Consider the following 21466-nt stretch of genomic DNA (forward strand, 5'->3'; position numbering starts at 1 on the left):
AGACTATACGTGCACACAAATAGATATGTGCTACGCTTCACGCGTAGCACATATGAGATGTGACCACCTCTGAAAGAGACGTCTGTCGCCAAGTCAGCTGACACGACGCCACACATCCAAGCACGTATACGTATCCACTCCGCGAGTTTATATATAGCCACGCTATGAGCGGCACGACTGATTGCAGCTGTATCTTACTCAGAAACTATAAGACTAAAATTGGCTCGCGCATACGAGATTTATACGTATCTATACGAGATCTATACGAGATCTATACGAGGTCTATACGGTATCTACGCGCTGGTGAAGCTGCACAGGATACAGTGAAGAGACGAACAAATCTTATTTCGTTCACCGCATTGGCAAATGTTTCGCTTTTCCGTATAAAGACCAATTCTGTGAAAACGAATAAGATATTCCGTGTTTCAACATAAAGGGAAACACACAGGCTTCTTTTTTTTGTCTTTCTTCCAGTGAAGAATCGGTGCATACAATACCGAAGAAAAGTTTCCGTCCTATTGCCACAGCCCGCTATCGCGTATCGCGAAGCCGCGTCGTATACACGGCGCACAATTGTCACGACACGTCGGGTTATTATAGACGAGCCCGAACGGCATGTATACCGCGCTTCGTGAGCGCATGCGCGAGTATAGCAGCGCTAAGACTAGAAGCGCGCAGCTCGGAATCCGCTGTCGGCATCGCATGCCGTGCACGGAGCTGTGAGGTCAAACAATGTTGCAAACCCTCGTTGCCGTACACGTGTGCGTGATCAATCTCGCCGAGAGCAGCAGCAGCGTAAGCGCGGAAGCCGTCCACGGCAATTGATCGGTATAAATAGTGCAACTCCACGGAGCGCTGTATACCGTGCATCGGGCGTTTGCGCTGCCGTACTGCGCGTCGTTCCTGGGAGTGACCCGGCTTCGCCTGGACCGGCGGATGGACCGGTGGATGTGCCGGCAGTAGCAGCTATAGCCGCGTCATGACAGCTTACCGAAGGGCCTCGCAAAGTAAGTTCTGTGACAACGTGTGCGGGTGTTTATGGAAGCGAACTTCCGCGGCCCATTCGCTGGCGATCGAAGATCTTGATATATGTATGCGTGTGGTTTTTAGGCACCGGTGGATCCGGCGGTCCCCAAGGTACTCGCCCCCCCCCCCCCTTCCCCTGATTCTTCCTGGGATCATCCTGCTTGCGTGTAGGCCGCATATTGCGACGGCCACCCGCCCACACACACACACACACACACACACACACACACACACACACACACACACACACACACACACACACACACACACACACACACACACGCACACACATATATATATATATATATATATATATATATATATATATATATATATCGATCTGCCTTCCACTTCGTCTACGTAAACGTTTCCCTAGATTATGTACAATCAGGCATGGGGAGTTACAGTTAGGTCATATAACGCCGTATCGCTTGCAATGATCAGCCATGTGTACTGTACACTCTGCGTAACACGTTTGTGGCAACGTCATCACGATAAAAAAAGCTTACAGTGGCGTGCCGACTATTTCTTGAGTCGAGGGTGGGGTGGGGGAGGCAAACTAAAGCTATCCAACCTCTCTCTCTCTCTCTCTTTCTCTCGCTATATATATATATATATATATATATAAGCGTGTGTGTGTGTGTAATATTACTGTAAGATTACTATGCATTACGAGAAATAGCCAGTAAATGCGTCTACCAGTTAACTTTATCATTACAAGGCACACACGTAATCATCAGTCACACGTAGTGAACCATGGTGGAGCAAAATTATTTGAACCTATAGCCTACACATGACATGACGTATTATGACGCTTGAAAAGAGAAAAAAAAGAAAACGAGCGTTCAATAATTATTCTCGAGGCTTCTAGCTGGACTAGGAACGTAAAAACATTTTCAGGCATGACACTTAATGAGCATCCCTTTCCACTTCCATGAAATATAAACATGTAACTTGCAGCTGTGTCGGGACAATGGGAAGCATAGCTGATAGCGGCCATATCACACCTTCTAAAACTTGATTAAGAATTCTTTTTTTTTTTACAAAAGCTGTGTTTGATACAACTAGTTTAACTTCGCGCAGAGGTTTTCATAGCGTTCCACCTATTCCCGCTAAATTTGATCTCGGTGACATTTGTAGCTCTGCCAGGGCAATGGTTTAAATTCTGCTCCATTCGTTAGACATACTCGTAACGCTATAGTGCACGCACACACGTAATTTATTACACACAGCCCCAATTACTCCACCCACTTTTGAACTTTGCCTTCACATCACCCATTACCTCGTCCTCATTCATATATTGACACCAGACACGATACAGTTGACTCGTTTCGTTCCCTCACGACACCAGAACTCAATATACGTATCACGCATAAAAATAAAGAACGAGATACGAGGTTAAATAGTTATTCGTACACAGAAACGTCAGAACTTCGCGACAAATTCCACTTAAGCTACGCCCACTCTTCCTAAATGTAAAAGTTGTGAAAAGCGGAGTACTGTTGTGAACTTGGGTAACGTATATACCTGATAATGGCGGCTTGACACGTTCGAACGCTTGCTTAATATTAAAAAAAATCCCAAATGTATTTTTTTTTGCAAAAGCTGTATTTGATCTACACGCATTCAACATAGCACACGAACTAGGGACACGATTCGTCATATATATGTTAGCTAATATTTGACCCCGGTTGTAAATGTAATTATGCAAAGCCGCGGCGTAAATTTACGCCACTCGTAAAACACCGCTAATAACGTTCCGGTCCACTTGCACAGGTGAATCTATTGCAAAGTGGCGCATTTAACCCACCTACTTCGAACGTGGCCTAAACATTACATTACACATATTGTGCCCCTAATCTTTCACAAATTTCAACATGGCGCCTCGTTTAGTTCACCGAAGACAGTGGAAAAACAAACTGCGAGCCTCGCATGACGAGCAAAAGTAGTGGGGAAAATGAGGGCTCAGTGATCATTTACAACGTTACATTGAAAAACAAGTACACCAAGTACACTTTGCCCCTCTACATATGTCAGTAGAGGGCCCCTCCCATACTGGCAAATGGGAATTTTGGGAAGTTACCGCAAGCGAAACACGGGACTTGAAGAAAGGGACGACACGAAGCTAACACGATGAACTTGGTTATTCATTACCGGTAGTTGTGTGGGCTGCTCTCCTTTGTTTTCAAAGACTGAGATTATCGGCAGAAAAAATGGCCAGCTGGAAAGAGAGTTTGTAGAGGCCGTGGCCATGCGACGCTTTAACGCTGGTGTTTGCGTTAGCTCGCCGTCAGTTGCGGTTTCTCAGAAAGAACCTTTCTTTCTTTCTTTCCATGTGATACACACGTGTTCGGCGCCTCAGCAGTCTGCCAGCGTTTTCCTAGTATTTTTATCGCACTCGTGTTTAAGGTCGTTCTGTGTTTTTCATTGGTTTTTACGTTGCTTTTCGGGTGCACACGTGTATCTGACCTATATAAGCTTGGCGTTCGTTTCCTTAAATCATCAGTTGTCAGTAACGCTTCATGTCGTCCTTTTCTTCAAGTCTCCTGTTTTGCTTGCGGTAACTTCCCAAAATCATGAATTACCAACTGGCCTACACCCACAGTCTCCTATGTTCTTTAGCTTGCCCCTAATGCACGGGACAGGGGCGTTTCATTTTTTTTTTCATTTCAACTCCATCCAAGCGAGGCCACCGCGGTTGGGATTTGATTCCGCGACCACGTGCGCTCCACCATAGCCGCTAAGCCACCGCAACAGGCAGCGCGTTCCATAATTTGGCGCGCGATTTTGTTCAGCGGCTACCGGCGCGCGTCAAGCTCACTTGACGCCACCTACCGCGTAGTGTACACATCACATTTATTTCATTTTCTTGGGTTTAAGTACTTTGTCAAACACACAGCTATAGCTAGTTGATTTGGACGGACATTAAATTATTTTCTTGGCCTTCTACAAATGGCTTCTTCTATGACATGTACGTTTTCGCGAGGAGAGTGGAACTGACCCAACTTAAAATGTAGACATTTGATATGCCTTATCAATATATAAGGGGTCTGAAGCACGGTCCTTACAAAAGCGTCACAAGTATTCTTTCAGAGCAATATCAATTGGTCACTCCGAAGGTGTCGTCTACACTGCAGGATTTGTGTTTCGTGAAGATCCCTGTATAACTGGACTTCGCTTTGTACCTGCAACATGCAACACTCAAGCTTGCGAATAGGTAAGCGCACCACTATAAAGCTACAGTCAATGAGGCAGTGCTGCGAATAGTTACACTGTTTGTCACCGATGTCAGACAAATGAAGCCGAGCATACGACATTTCACCAACAGAACTGCATAATCTAGCTGACCAGCGCGCCATCCAGACAGCCACGTATTTGCAGACGGGTACAGCTTACTTTGACCCGCCAAAGAAGGCCAGTCGCACAATACCTTTTGCAGTCAATTCTTAGAATCAACTGGTCTCTTCGGAACCTGAAAGACCAATTGTTTAGTGGAATGGCACGGCGGGTTCTTGCGAAAAAAACGCAACTCCGTTCAGTGGGACCTTGAGCCGCTCTCGACGTTGTTCAGGCTAAAAAAATTACCGACGATTACGTTACTTCCTAATGCGAAATTTGAGCGCAGCAAATAAGCTGTTTCACCTTTTCGATAGATTGAGGCAAAGAAATCGAGCAACACATGTATGCGCTATCACAGAATTTTTTTTTTATTTTTCACACGTATTCCTTTAACAAAGACTCCAGTAACAGTTCTTGACAGTCATGAAGGAAGCTTTGTGGTCGGAGAAATAGACTGATATATGTTCGACTTGGTACCACCGCACAGGGGTTGCATTGGAGGAGGAGCGAAGAAAGGAATTAAGTTCGAGCCGGCGCTTTGACAACCGGAGACTCGCAGGAAGAGAGGGGAGGGGGGCGGCGTGTACACCCAGCGGCAAACGATGGGGGCAGAAGCGCGCGCAGCAAGCGGACAACACGATAAAGGGAGGAGGGAAGAGATAGCAGCGACTGACTGATGCCGCTGACGCCGATAGTGAGTCAACCCCAGCTGCGGAGTTGGTTTCAGGGACAACGCCGCCGATGCCGACACAAACAATATGATACCCTCGCTTCCGCAGCGCTAAGAACCAGGTCTAGCCGTGGGAAGGTGGTCACGTATTCGTCGAAGTGCCGGGGCCTACGTGAAATAACCGGCGCGTCGGCAACTGAAGAGCACCCTATCCGCCACACAAGAACAGGGGGGGGGGGGGGGGACCCTTTCCTCCTCTTTCTGCATGGCGGCGACGGTGTTCTATGCAGTCACGTTATCTTGACTCTCTAGCGGCGTCAGCGGCATCCAGCGGTATCAGTCGGTCGCTGCTAGCGCTGGGGGGATGAAAGGGGGGCGGAGCTGGTTACGAGGCCGACGACAACGCCGACGACGACGCGAAACCCAGGAACGGACGCCAAAGAGCTGCGCTCTAAAACATATTTTGTTCATACCATTGCTGTTAGCAACCGGTATTTATTGGAAATGACTGGATTTTCGAGAGTCGATCCACAACCCGATTTTTTTATATAACTGCTTAAGGCAAGAAGAACAGCAGGCACGCAGCCTACTTTTTGGTAAAGTCTTTCCGTGCAGATCAGGTGTACCGTCAAGTTCGTACAAAATAAATGTGATTATAGTTTTGTGTAATTATCTGTTTAGGTCGTGCAAACGAACACGAACTTGTTCAAACTGGTCTACCCCGTAATGTTTTCGCTCGGAGTTGAATCGGCAATGAACCGGTGAACTGGAACGAAAGCGGGAAGTAAATGTAGTTTCACTTCGACACTCTGGGTAAAACAATCTTACGCGAAGTATTACCTGAAGCACCGGGTGTATCCTGTTCGGTGATACCGCATGCATCCGGCTTCAAGGTGAAGCAACAATTTTTGGGTTATCGCTTGTGGTTTAAATTTGAGCAATATGTAGTTGAAGTTGACGCGAGAATGTACACGGAACCCAAGCAGGATAATGGTCTCCAGTTAAGCAGGTTTGTGTTGGAGCGTTCCAGAAGTCGCAACGCGGAGAAGTGCGGATAAAAAGACGGCGGCACGTGCACGAGGCGAGCACTTGTGCTTTCTCCCGTTCCCCTTTCGCCGCAGCCACAACAACAGAAATTCTTTAAGCATGTGTGCTCGGTCTTTCCAGATGCTTGGCATATTCTTTAGCAAGACAAATACCTATAGATCACAACATAATCTGAGGCGCATTGTGTGTATGATGCGAAGCCTAAACATAAACGAAAACCCATGAACACATGCACGCGCACACACACACGCACGCACACACGCAAAGGCATGTGGAGGCAGGAGCTGCAGTCAAGTCAGAGCGCTGGCTTGCACGAGGGACGTTCGTGAGGGTGTTCTTTTCAGCCTCTTAAGACGTGCTTCCGAGCCCTAATGGTTGAGGCAACGGGGTTCCGTGCTGGAGGAACAGGTTTCGAAACCAAGCATTAGAAATGTCATTTCTTCGTCATGAATATGAAGCAGTTCGCTTCGCAGGAGGCTTCAAGAGCAGCCACTCACACGCAAGAAGAGGCGGCGCACAAACAAACAAATATTTAATGAACCGAACTGCAAAACCTGTCAACAGGCTCACCGACTACAACGCGGGAATGAACATGTCACCGACAAAAGATACCGAGAGCGAGCGGGGCTATACGAATCCAGGTGCAACCAAATTAGGAAGACCCACTAAGCTTCAACAAAAGACACTTCCTCACCGGAATAGGAATTGACCTCCCTGATGGAGTATTCGACCACTCCCTACCAAATTATTCATCCGATAAACCAATCGTCCTCAGTCCCCAGCAGCTGTGGAGCACCTGATCAAGGCTGCGGTCAAACCTGTAACGCAGCAGAGGGTGCTAAGAATCTCTGGACCCGGACAGGCCACCAATGGAAACTGACCCTGGCAATCTTTAACACACGAACTCTGTCGAGTGAGGCTAGCTTAGCAGGACTCTTTGAGGAACTATGAGACATTGTTTGGGATATCATTGGCCTTATTGAGATTTGAACTGGTGAGGCTTATACAGTGCTAACTACGTTCTCTGCTACATAGGACTCCCAGATAAAAAGGAATACAGGGTAGGACTCCTAATCTATAAGGACATAGCAGGCAGCAGTGATGGACTCTACAGCATTAATGACAGGGTAGCAGTAGTCGCAATAAAGCTGAATAGGAGGTGTAGAATAAAGGTGGTAAAAGCCTACGCTCCAACCTCCAATCACGATGATGAAGAAATAGAACAGCTTTGTGAAGATGCTGAATTAGAGATGAGAAAAGTGCAAGCTCAGTATACTGTAGTCATGGGTGACTTAATGCAAAAGTGGGGAAAAAGCAGGCTCTTGAACAAGCAATTGGAAACTACGGCATCGATCCAAGGAACACTAGAGTAGAGATGTTGGTAGAATTTGCAGAAAGGAATAAGCTGCGAACAAAGAACACCTTTTTTAGGAAGCATAGCAACAGAAAGTGGACCTGGAAAATCCCTAATGGTGAAACAAGAAATGAAATTGATTTCATACTTTCTGCCGATCCCAGCATAGTGAAGGATGTTGAAGTGTTAGGTAGAGTAAAGTGCAGTGATCATAGCTTGGTGAGGTCTAGGATTCACCTCAATTTGAAGAGAGAAAGAGTAAAATTGGTCAGGAAGGAACAGGTCAACCTAGAGGCAGTAAGGGTAAAAGCAGACCAATTCAGCCTGGTGCTTGCAAGCAAATATGCAGCCTTAGAACACAGAGATGAATATGGCATAGAGGTAATGAATGAAACCGTAACTAGGCTGGCTTCACAGGCAGCAGTTGAAGTGGGAGGCAAGGCACCAAGGCAACCAGTGGGCAAGCTCTCTCAAGTAACAAAGGACCTAATTAAGAAACCACAAAGAATGAAGGTGTCCAACTCAAGAGATCAGATAGAATTCACAGAACTGTCAAAAATAATCAAGAAGGAAGAAATAAGGGATATTCAAAATTATAACGCGAGAAAGACTGAGGAAGCCGTAAGAATGGACACAGCATGAAATTAGTGAGAAGGAAACTTGTGAGAAAATCAGTGAGAAGCCGGAAACTAATTGCTACATTTAGTCATCTTCAAGTGTATGCATCTGTAATAAAAGCAATCAAGAGAAATCAGTTATTTATATAATTTAACATATACATAATCGACAGTAAACTCTCAGTTGTACTAAAGTCGGTTTAACGAATATTTCAGAAAATAACGAACTTTTGATAAAACCCACGGTGGCTTCCCTATGCATTTTATGCAAAAATCTGAATTTCTGAATAGCGAATGTTTCATTTGGACGAACTTGATCAGAGAACTCTGGCAACGCTTCGAAGCAACACTTCGTTAGAAGTGTATGTGCAGTGCTACAGTGAGCTCGTTACCGGTGCTGAACTATCAGATCTAGAAATTGTTTCCAGTGTTAATCCAGAACAAGAAGAGCGCGACGAGGAAGATGCTATGGTAGAGGCAGATTCCGATCCTTAAACTCTCGCCGAGGCTGTAGGATGCCTTGGAAATTTGCGAGACTTCGTGTCTCAGCAACAAGCTGGGCCAGAGGAAGCGCACAAAAAAAAAAGACTCTCTGGAGAGCTTTGTTACTTCTTGCACTTTCAGAGCGCCAGTGCAAATTAAAATTATTTTTTTTCCAAAGTGAGATAGGCAGCAACGTAACTGTTATGCAGTCGTATGCTATGTTGATGTACATAACTCCATGAATTGCATTTCACACATTTGACGCACACATGTGCCCTACGTTGTTCCATATTCTCGTGAATATTCAGTTTAGTGAACTTTCAGTTACGTGAACTATTTCATTGGGTCCCTTGAAATTCACTCAAGTGAGAGCTCACTGTGCTCTGTTTTAAGAAATTTGGAGCGCATTTCATAAAGCACTCGGTATAAGCACGCTCAGACACTAACTCCCTGCAGCACATTTTGCCACGCGGTTGTCGGTGCTATCAAAAGCAGGTGGCAGACGCGTGGAACGGCTCGGAAGTTTGTGATGCGCAGAGTGACCTTCTCGCTGCTTGTTATCGCGTATATGTCGCAGCAGGGTCGCATTCCACAGTCATTCAATATGAGTATAGCACTTAAGCACTTTTACTTGCATGCGACCAGGCAAGTAATAGAGCCAAGTGTTATTAGCGATCGACAGGTACCATAGAATACGACATTGTTGCGAAATGCGAACGATAGCAAACTAGCAGTAAGCGCAACATCTTTCTTTGAGAAGTATTTAGGCAAAAAAAAGAAACGCGGGTCTTTGTGTGCTCATTTGCGTAATGAACACAGGCATTTGAGCCCAGAGCCCGCGAACTTATGACTGTGACACCAACAAACCGCCAACAAAAGAAACATTCGGCAGAGGCATTTAAAACTACTTACGTGTGGGAATGGGAAAGAATGATAGTAGTACCTTTTGTGAAATGTCGGTCGTTATTCGAGTTACGAACTCCTCGTGGGCAAGCGAGCGCGTTTTGATTTGCCCTTACCGAGGCGCATTTAGAACGCGGGTGAGAGCTCGCGCGGAGAAGGAACGCGCGGAAGAGAGAGAAGTGGTTCTTGAGGGGAAGGAGGAAAGGCTAGCGCTATTTGCTGCAACTCATAGCGCTAGCCTTTTCTCCTTCCCCTCACGAACCACTTCTCTCTCTTCTGCGCGTTCCTTCTCCGCGCGAGCTCTCACCCGCGTTCTAACTGTGCCTCGGTAAGGGCAAATCAAAACGCGCTCGCTTGCCCACGAGGAGTTCGTAACTCGAATAACGACCGCTCAGCGCCGTTCAATTGGACATGAAGGCTCTTTTATTTTATAAACTCATTTTATGCACCCGTGACGTGGCACCACGTTCGCCCCCATTGGCTGCACCGTCACGTGACCAGTGACGTACGCGCTAGGCACACCTTCGGTCAACCAAAACCGTGGAGCCGCCATGACGTGGGGGAAGCGGGCTCGTCTCGAACACCCGAAGTCCCGGGTTCGGTTTCCACCCAGACCGAAGTTTAGCAAATTTTCTTTTCAAGGTCATTAATTTGCTTTGTTCACAGAAACCTGCCTGAGAAATTTGACGTAAATCCGGACATTTTTTTGACGTGTTCTTACTGTTTGCGCCGTCGGCCATGTTTGGTACCATTATTCGTTGACGCTGCCGACTACAACGCCGGATTTTCGGGGCATATAATGCTTTCGCATTAAAGGGACAATAAGAGCAAATAATAAGTCAAGCTAAAGTGACAGATTAGTGCTCGAGAATCTCTAAGGCATCAATATTGTTGCGAACAGAGCCTTAGTAATCGGGAAATTGAGGTAAATGCTGGACACGATTAGAGACTCCCTCGGGACATTCGAGTACTTGCCCGATGATGAAAGGCACTCCTCATTTAAATTCTATCACTAGTACTCGACCACTCGGTATATAGACATCACTGTATCGCATGATAGGAGGAAATAGTTCTATAATATCCAGTTCTATTTCATTTTTAGAAAAAAAAAAAGAATTGACATTACCCTTGACAACGACGAGGTTCCATGGCCGGAAGGTTTAGCTTTTCGCTCGACTCTGCGCCGCCCGCGCTTTCGCGTTTCACAAGTTTGGTTATCGCGTAATGCTGCGCTTGCTTTGCTGGCTCAGGAAACTCGCACAAACTTCATGTAGCAGCAAATTCCACTTCCATGTGATGTCGCGGGATGCCCGCACGGTCCACGCCACTTGAGCAAGAGCAGCTGCAGCGCCGAATCTATACGGCTCTGTTGCGGATGACTTTCTCCACCACCGGTCGTTTGCCTTTTGTGCGAAGCGCCGTACCGCTGTCTGTCGGGCGCCGACGGCCGCAACGGGCGGTGATGGCATATGCAACATCACCACTCCAGTCCCTGTTGGGTGGCGCGAGATTTGTATTGCGATAGACGTATTCGGACCCTTCGGTTGTAGTTTTCTCGTAAAGCCCTTTCTTGGAACCAAACTATCGCTGCGAGGTGTCTGGAATGCTACTTTACCAGTCCACGTCCACTTAGTATTTGCCTTTAGTGTTCCTCCAAAACACCGAAGGAAAGCAGAAAGGAACTACAGAAGTTTGCTGAACTGTGATGGGTTGGCGCACATCGGAAGGAATGTTGCAAAAACGCGTCTGGTCGTCTAGCACTATACATCCCGTTTTTCTGCTTTGTTGTTTGATTATCTCCCTCAAGCCACAAAGAAGTACGCTTGCTGCAGACGGCATTTGCCTAACCTTTATTCGCACCGCTCGCAATCCCGTACCGCCATTGTGTTCCGGCATATAGATCAGCAGCTTTACTTCGCGGGCGGGGGAAGGACGTGCGTGAAGCAATACTGCTGCACGACTCCTCGCCTGTTCTACTGCCGAGTCAAAACACGCGTTGCCAACAATGTTTTTTTTTGGGGGGGGGGGGGGGGGACGCTGTTGCGAACATGTGCGAACGCTGTACCACTGTTATTAATGTCCGCGACGTTCGCCCGCTCTCACAGAAGTACAGCGTGGATAGAGTGTATGTACACAGCGACTCTCTGAGTCGGAGCTTGAAGGGCACCTCCATGTTTGAGAATGGACAGCGATAGGCTGGTTGCGCTGAAATAGCTGAAGACAGCGCTTGCAGCTTGCACTGAATTGAGGAAGGAAAAATTGTCGTTCACTCGACTGCAGAACGGAGCTACAAAGGAAACCCCATACGGCTTTCTCGGAAAAAGAAGAGAATTAAAACTTTGCGGATGGAGAAAAATTCGCCCTGGTCCGGTATTCGAACCTGTGAGCTCCAACGGGTTTATGCGGGAAGGTGGGAGGGGGGTACAATAAAATAAATATATGTAAATAAAGAGTATAATATATATATGCGTTCCTGTCGTGAAATGGCATATCGATTTCATATTACGTGTGTACGCGCTTCACTTCCGGCTGGCCTAGTCCAGCGAACTAGTTCACTCAATTAAGTATGACCAGCCTAAACATTTTTTTTCTTGTGGAAAAAAAAAGAAACAAAGAACAATGTGGCCATCTTGTTCTGAACTAATTCAGTCAAGTATGACCAGCCTAAAAAAATGTTTGCGAAAAAAAAAGAAACAATACGATGTGGCAATTTTATTCACACAACTTTTTTGTTTGCTCAGGTTTTCTTTTTCGAAATTTTTCCGTAGTTTCACTAACATTTTCCGTTGCTGGATTTTTGCCATTATTTTACAGAAAACAGTTTTGTTACTTGGTTCGCTTTTTTATTGGAGTAAGCGTTACGTACCCCTCCTGATTTCAGTCTTACGAGAGTGGGAAAAAGAGTCAAGTTCTACGATGCAGTTTCAACAGATCACGAAAGTACAGATAACTACGCTACTTAGGACATGTGGGGAGCGACAACACACGCGACACTAGGCTTTTTTCCCCCTTTCTTTATTACCGGTTTTCCGTGGACATGAAACATCCAGTACATCCACATACTAACATATCATAACATTGATTATGCTAAGAAGGCACGCCACCAATTCTTAGCTGGCCTGTTGGAGTTTCAAGCGCTTCAATGACAACTCATTCAGCATATTGATCCATACTGGAGGTTCGTACGTCTTGGTTTCTGTAGATGTCTCTCGTACACGCAGCATTTTTTATGAAATACCCTCTGGCAAATCGGGCATCAGCATCTGCATTTCGCACAGTCATTCCTGTTTTCCGTAGGCTGTGCATGCACATCAGCCCAACCATGTCATAGGACAAGCATCCCGTTTTATCTGTCGGCAGGAAGCGAATTTCATAAGCAGCGACGACACATGCACGCATAAACTCGACCAGCAGATATTACGCTTTTCGTGGGCGTAACAATACAGAATCATGATTTCACTGACGAGAGTGGCCTGGTGAACAGCTGCATCCGTTTCCGGAAATTAATACTGACGTACTCGCGCACATGCGATCTGTCTGCGTGCACTTGCGTTAGTGGCGAAGCTGCGCACAAACGTTAAAGGGTCCCTGGAACGGTTTGGAAACATTCTGCGGACGCGTAGGGTACAGTACAGCAAAACACACCGGCCAAAATTTAAGTGTAGCATGTCATATTAAGAAAGCTATACGGACGATTATAAGTTGCCCTCCTCCCTACCCATGCTTTTTCTCCTGAACTCGTTCGACGAGTGAACACCAAGTGTATTCTTTTTCGTTGCTAATCTACATTTTTGCTGAGGCTCGATTGTGCCACGATTCGCCGCTGCCGCAAATTTGCATCAGCAGTGAAGTAGAATGTACTTCGTTCAAATACATTGTGTTTACATACTGCCCCTCCCTCTGCGAAGGCGCTGACGGCACTGGCCCACTGCCAGCCGGTGTGACGATTTCGGTCTCAGATTCTTTGCCTCAATATATCTCCAAATGAACACACGAATGTATACAACAAATGTATAACACGAATGAATGCGAACGTACAAAAATAAATGTGTGCGCGTACTTTTCATCACGATGAATACCAATTAAGGCAATAAATGTGTTCGTGCGTTTGTTCAAAATTCTGTGTCACCTCTTTGTCGTGTGTTGCACAGCTTCGCTGGTCATCCAGCTTCACAGAGTGGAATGGCTCATGATATTTTTCTCCAACTTTTGTAACATTCATCGCTCATTCCAAAGAAACATTATCCATAAAAACATATTAGCTATACAGGCAAACCTTCTGCAGAGTTTCATGAAATCGTGGCACCCGGTACGCCGGAGTCACTGGAGACGAGTTGGACACCAGGGACAATCTGACCACTTATAACGATCTCGTTAAGGCCTTTTACCTCAGTCGCCGAACCTTCCCCCCACCTCACCCCAAGTTCAACCGGGTGCAGGCTACCACCCTGCGTCTGCTACAAACAAACACGTGCCCTTCACCCGCCCGCCTCCACCTTATATTCCCAGACGTTTACATTACCCCCAACTGTCGGTGCTGTGGTAATCACCCGGCTACGCTTCCGCATATGCTGTGGGAGTGCCCAGCACAGTACACACACACATTAACACCACGACCCTCTCGTCGAGGTTGCACGAGGCTCTGCGGAGCTCCGCCCTCGACGACCAAACCTGCGCGACCCAGCACGCCCATGAGACGGCGGCGAGGCAAGCCCTCGACGTGGAGGCTTAGGCCCGGCCATCATAAAGTGCTGGTTCCACAATGAAAGTTTATCCCCCCCACCCCGGTACGAAATGACTGGCAGATATCGCGGCGGGCACATACAAACACGTCCCTATCTTTCGTCAAGTGGATGTACCGCGCAAGAGTATTGTGCTTATTTTCGCTGAGAGAGACATGCGCGCCCTTTTAAAAGAGCGCGCATGTCTTTGCTAAAACAAGCACAATAAAAGCAACAGTGTCAACGAATTCATTGACAAATGTTGCTTTTCTTTTGTTTCAAAGCATCGGTGCGCATGGAAGCATTCCTCCACTACTCGTGGGATCGGGCCCTCGATTTGCAAGTTTGCAAACTTTCATATATACACGAATGAAGTAATTCTTTAAAACCGGTGGTTAATAAGTCGTGCAAGGAGCGCATGCAGGCGTACGCACCGAAACAAACGTGCACTGCGACGTTTCGTTTGGGAGCAAGGATTGTACACGCTACGACCGGAAAATTTGTGAGTCAGACCTAATAGACAATGTTAACACACATAAGTAGGCTGACGTGCACAACTGGCATAAAAAAAAAGGAAACTAGGCTAGAACATAGCACCGTTAACTGTTTAAGTATGCATGCCTCAACACAATTTAAGTATGCATGCATACTTAAATTGTAACGTTTCGTCAGCTGCGCATGTGCGTCAAAGGCGATCTCGAGCACTCTCATATATTACGGTGACGTTTCTATACCTCCTCTCTCTTTTGCCATGCCATGCACACTGTGATGTGGTCGCATACGCTCAACACACCTCGGTTTTCAACGAAGCTTGTATTGCCTCACTCGTGTTGGCGTCGGTGTTGGTGTTCGAAAAAAACCAAGTCGCGCGAATATAAAAATAGCTCGTCGGGCTGCGGATTCGAATCACCGACCTCTGGGATGCGAGACCTCCATGCTAACCGACTCAGCCGTCGGTTTTTTTTTCCTTTATTGCCGGCTTTGACGTACACAAACAATACACAAAAGATAAAACATGTCAACAAGTATTTTGCTGGCACGACATATTAAATTTTTTTCAATACTGTCAGTTTATCTAGCATGTCAATCTATGTTGTTCACCCGCCGTGGTTGCTCAGTGGCTATGGTGTTGGGCTGCTGAGCACGAGGTCGCGGGATCGAATCCCGGGCACGGCGGCCGCATTTCGATGGGGGCGAAATGCGAAAACACCCGTGTGCTTAGATTTAGGTGCACGTTAAAGAACCCCAGGTGGTCAAAATTACCGCAGTCCTCCACTACGGCGTGCCTCATAATCAGAAAGTGGTTTTGGCACGTAAAGCCCCAGAATTAATTAATTAAATCTATGTTGTTCAGCCTTCGGTTCATCATACGCGACCTTTAAAGCGGGGTTTTATATGGATGAAGAAGTAGACGCAGCGCAAGGCGTGAGCCAATCACAGGCGTCCCCTCCCTCCGGAGGAAGGAAAGGGTGTCAACGCGTGTTCGCTCGCCTCACGCCCGCCGTTTCCCGCCAGTATAGGAAAGTTGGTTCTTTATTCTACGGTACAGGCCCGGCAGTCAGATGGGCAGGCTGCGTTTGGTTCGTTCTGCCGAAGAGCAGGCTGCGTTGAAGGAACGGCAGTGGGTCGCGCGTTCGGTCGTCGACGTGCCCACCTCGCCGTGAGGGAGCGCCAAGCCGAGGCGTTACGACAACGAAGAGCCACGGATACCGAACTTCGCTTGCACTCCTCTTCACGGTGGTGGAAGAGCAGTCAATTTTTCTTTTTGATACCTCGAAAATGGATGAAAATGCGTGACCAAGCCTGTGTCATCCAGCACAGCAGGCCAATGCCCTAACCATTGGGCCCCGATCACGCAAAAATCGCTCTTTGAAACGTCACGTGGTAGTTTCTCGCATTCTTCCCACGGGACAGCTACCGCTTTGAGACGCTGTGCTAGACGGCACTGTCTTCGGGATCGGCCCACATTTTTTCCCCAGACGGACGCTTACAAAGTGCATGCAGTCCGCCCATAATAGAGAGTTTTAGAATAGGGGCCCCAAAGAAATAGCGTCGAAGCCACTGCGCATGCGCGAGACGCAAACTGTGTTTGCGTTTTGCGTTGGGAACGCTATTTCAGCGATTTAGCGGGAGCCCAAACAGCGGCCCCAAAAACTTTGCGTCAGCAAACATGGCGGCACCCATCGAAGCGACGGCTCTAACCTAGCACTAAACTGGGTTCGATTGGTGGTAACGCGTGAAGTTCGCAAGCTGAGAGAAGTGACTGCGGTTATCGCTTTCTCTCAAGTAGCGTGTGTTATGAAGATTGATTCATTAGACGCCGCTGATTCCGAATTCGCTTGTGGATGTTATGGCTCGTAGGCCTAACCCGGCTAAGCTTGGCTGGTGAAGGCACGTAAAGTCTGTTTGCTCAAAACTAAGCGCAACTAGAGTGTACTAGATTTAGCGCAACTAATTGTTTGCTGCTTATAGAATAACCTCCCAATTGTAATTAAACGCGAATACACGCAAACCAATATTACTATTTCTATTATAAAATGGTATATTTTATTTAATTATTTCTAATAGCTTTTATTTGACGCCGTAGTGGCGCTGTCAGCGCAAGACGCTATCCGCAAACGTAAAACCCTATTCTAAAACTTTTCACTCCTTCGTGCCTCAACGCTAACACCCGCAAAGCTCTTTGGGGCCCCGAACTATTGGGGCCCCTATTCTAAAACTCTCTAATGAAACAGGTTTCCAAAATTGTTTTTCGTTTCATCAGCAGCGATTGCTTGTTCAGCCTCTATATATAGTGCGCTCTATTTCCAGGGATACAAACCAATGGAAAAATGGTTTGTATCCCACTTTTATGTGTTTTTACTATCTTTTCTTCGTTCCTGCATCCGCCGGTGGATGATTTGAAAGCTTGACTTGTAACGAATCGCGGATCCACATACATTTTCCTTCGTGGCCGTACATCCCAGTGTGCCATTTTAGAGTTGGACAGTGTAATGAAAACTCGAAAGAATTTTGAAGTATTAATTATCTGTCTCTTCAAGGAGAATAAGCAAGCGCGTGAAGCATGGGAAACAATATCACCTTCACTCAAAAAAAAAAAAAACGTTTACACCCATAAGGGCTTGTCTTGCCCCACAGCGATAATCGTCATCTGTCTTGCTTGCATTTACTTTCTTGAAAACTCGGCGCTCGCTACTTTCCTGTCGAGAATGCTTTGTCATGCTGGTAACGCGCATGCCGCTCGTGACTTGGAAGTAGCGGGCTCGCAGGGTTGAAGAAAGGAAATGCGGGCAAGGCATAATTATGGGTTTTTACGTGCCAAAACCACTACTGATTATGAGGCACGCCGCAGTGAGGAACTTCGGACCACCTGGGGTTCTTTAAGGTGCGCCTAAATCCAAGTACACGCGTGTTTTCGCATTTCGCCCCCATCGAAATGCAGCCGCCGTGGCCGGGATTCGACTCTCCGACCTCGTGCTTAGCAGCCCAACACCATAGCCACTGAGCAACCACGGCGGGTCCGAACACATGTTCCGAGTGGTAGACGAGTCGCCTTAATTAAGGCTCTGAAATTATTTACTGCTACACCGCCATCTTACCTTGCTTGCTTCCTTTAGAAATAATGCGCAATGTCTCCGTCCGCTGCAGTACTTCTCGCCGGGGCAGCCGATGTAGTACGTGCACCGACGCCACCACTTCCAGATATGTTGCGCGATAGCCCAGTTGCTGTAAAGAGAGAGAGAAAGAGAGAGAGAGAGAGAGAGAGAGGCGAGAACGAAAGACGGCTTGCGAAGCCGCCGTCAAGTTTCCGCACGTGCAAGCTCGCATTGACGTCATGCGTTTCGACGGAACCTCCTCGGGCCTTTTTTCTTAATTCATCAACGGCGAAGATTGAGTGCGCATTGTATATGCTAAAAGAGCCGTAAACAGAACTTACGAGACTTCCTATAAGCTTTACTACATCACTATGGCGAGAGTACGGTACTTTCAAATCAATGACCTACGTCCCAGGGCCAGCGCTGGGGTCCTGGTGCGCGAAATAAAAGAAAATAAGTTTGGCCTTCATGTTCTTTTCTAGTAATCAATTTCTTACCGTGAACTTAACGTGAATAGAGTCTCGAAATAATACCTTATTAGTACGAAATGTTTTAGTGTTTGTTTTTAGTTTGCCATTAATTGCCGGAGGGGCCGAGTAAAAATTATGTAATAATTTATTTAAACAATCAAATTATGGAGTCTTACGTGCCGGAACCACGCTCTGGTTATGAAACATGACTTAGAGGGCAAGGGATAGCGAATTATTTTTTAACCTGCGTTACGCGGGCACTTCGACGGTCCTCGAACGGACGAGCATTTTCACATTTCGCCCTCATCGAAATGCGGCCGCCACGGCCGTGATTGCAACCGCAACCTCCAGCTTTGCCGCGCAACTGCGGACGGGGGTTGGATCCCCTGTGGCGTTGGCGGGCGAAGTCTCGTTCTTCTTTACATAGCCTCCGAGAACTCGCGCACTCGTAGCGCGCACTCTCGGAGGACATGTTCGTCTTTTTTTTTTCCAGAATACGATCAGGGGTAGGAAATAACTAGAGCGAGCACGATGATGTGACTGAAAGGACGAATAGCAACGAGTTAATTTTTGAACTTTCAACATCTGTCGCATAAAGAAAGAAAAGACTTCAGACTTGTGTCACCTTGCGGAACCACAACCGGAAATTCCAGCGAAGCTGTTTCCTTCGAACAGTTGGAATAATAATTTTAACTGCCTGTAATTAAATCACATACGTTAAAACGTTCTCTATATGGCTGGTGCGTTTGGAACCCCCCAGCATGATGTATATAACGCATCTGGGCACAAGGTATTTTTTTATTTTTTTACAAACGCAGTGATTCGTCCGCGCTCATTTTGCTTTGCGAGAATATTGGCCATCATATTCCCCTCATTTGCACTAGATCTGAGCTTGTTGGCATTAGCAGTTCCCCACCCGTCGTGGTTGCTTAGTGGCTTTGTTGTTGCGCTGCTAAGCCCAAAGTGTCGGGTTCAAATATTGGCCGCGGCATACGAATTTCGATGGGGGCGAAATGCAAAAACACCCGTGTACAGCACATTGAGGGCGCATTAAAGAACCCCAGGTAGTCATAGTAATATGGAGTCTCCCACTATGGTATCCCTCATATTCATATCGGTGTTTTGGCAAGTGAAACCCCAGAATTTAATTTTTCTTTCCTTTTACAGTTCCCCCACGCTATTAGCACGGTAAATTCTGCGTTGTTCCTAAAGCACAGTTATAACGCTTCGGACAGCCTGCATACGTAATTTACTGCTAAAGCCTGTGAATTGTCCGCACACTTTGAACTTTGTTTGCACATTTTCTATAACAAGCCTCTAAATTAAGCAAGTGTAAACACTTTGCCCTTTGTAGTTCATCGACGACACCGTAGAAACCTACTGCTAATTTTGTATATAACGGGAAAATAAGTGAAAGAAAGAAAGCAGAGCTCGGAGATAACTTGAAGCGCTTATAGTCTAGTCAGGAAAGTTAAAACTTCGTCCCATATTGCATTCAACATGGCCCTCGTTTTCAGTAAACATATAAACTTAGTGTAAAATAGACCCATTTCGGTTTAAAAGGAAGCATAGCTCCTAATTAAGGGCAGTATGCCATTTCTGAACAATTGTTTAATGTTTTAGCAACGGCAGCATTTATTTCACACGCATGTATAGCTTCGCACAGAGATTTAGCCTTCACTCCCCATTTTCGCTAAATTTAATCTCTTTGGCATTTGCTGTTTTGGTACTATATGCCAGAGAAACGGGCTACATTTCGGGCGTTTGTTTAACACTCGTAACGCTTCGGAGCGCTTGGATACGTAACTTATTGCAAACGCCACAATAAACCCATGCACCCATCTTGAACTTTGCCTGCCCGTAACCCATTACCTGGCCCTTATTTTCATCGAGAAGAAACAAGGTACCTCTTTTAATTCAGCGAGCGAACGTCGTTTTTCTCGCATGGAAATGCCGCAAAAAACTGAGGATTTACGGATTTCTTGTAACGTACGCTACTGATTAAGAAAGTAAGGCTGAAATTTTGGGACACATTGTACGTAAGCTGCTCTTCATGCATGTTAAATACTAAGATTGTGTGATGCAGATGTCTTTCCGCAGTGCTGCTGGAAAACTTAGCTATAGATAACGGCAACGTGAGACTCGGGAGCACGTTTTCTTTTTTCAGATTATTCTAGCAAAAGGCGTATTTGATCAGCACGCACTTAACTTCGAATACAGAGTGGCTATGTAGTGGTATGCATGTTTCTGCTAAGTTTTATCTTTCGCTGGAACTTATGGGACGGCGGCCGACAAAGTTTAAATTAGATTATGGGGTTTTACGTGCCAAAACCACTTTCTGCTTATGAGGCACGCCGTATAGTGGAGGACTCCGGAAATTTCGACGACATGGGGTTCTTTAACGTGCACCTAAATCTAAGTACACGGGCGCCGACAAAGTTTGGCGACACTCGTGAAACACACTCGTAATGCTTCCGAGCACTTGCGTATGCAATGTATTGCGAACGTTGCAATCAACCCACACATTTCGAACTTTGTGTACGCGTTAGCCATAACCTGGCTTTATTTTCACATAACCAAGTTTTTCTAGTTTACCGAGGACACTGGAGAAGCCATTGCAAACCTGATATTACACATAAAAGTAAGGAAGAAAGAACGATGGTTCGGTAGTTATTTCTAACGCTTCCATCTGTTTAAACTACAAAAAAAAAGACAATTTCACCACACATTGCACTTAGCATTCGGACTAATTTCACTGAATCACAAGTTGGTGTCTTGTGCAGTTGCTTTAGTACTTTGGGAAATGTAGCGAAAAGTGGCAGTATATGTAACACTCTGGAACACTTGAATAAGAAACTTTCGACAAAGACTGTTTGAGCTACAGTGATGAGACCTCTATCGTTCGTCGCGCACGACATGCTTGCTACGTCAACGAAATACAAGCAGCGCGCGCTTCTTGTATAGTCGATCACCGAGGAGATTGGGGAATAGCAGCTACATGACGCGTTCCGAAAATCGGGAGAAGACGAGCGTTCAGCAATTATTTTTTGAACGCGTAATTTCCCTAAACACTTCAATCTTTCGTAACAGTTCATCCGTAGAATGGCTCCCATTTCTTGCAAATATGGAATTTGTGCCATTTATGGTCAGCCTAAAGAAGCGAGAAACATTTTCTTTTTCATGTAACGCTTCTATATAGGCTAAACACTATGTTCATTAACCCCTATTTGACAAAAAATA

General features: G+C 46.3%; 1 protein-coding gene across 1 annotated transcript in view; it reads left to right on the top strand.

Annotated features, from left to right (window-relative positions):
• The first annotated feature begins 837 nt into the window (after nt 1–837).
• Nucleotides 838–21466, top strand: part of PolZ1 (DNA polymerase zeta catalytic subunit) — a 169754-nt gene continuing 149125 nt past the window's right edge. Inside the window, exon 1 of the mRNA XM_065428509.2 lies at nt 838–1007. The gene's annotated coding sequence lies outside the window, so the exon portion shown is untranslated. The remainder of the gene's footprint in view (nt 1008–21466) is intronic.

This window comes from Dermacentor albipictus, chromosome 5 (assembly GCF_038994185.2).
Source record: "Dermacentor albipictus isolate Rhodes 1998 colony chromosome 5, USDA_Dalb.pri_finalv2, whole genome shotgun sequence".
Lineage (NCBI taxonomy): Eukaryota > Metazoa > Arthropoda > Arachnida > Ixodida > Ixodidae > Dermacentor > Dermacentor albipictus.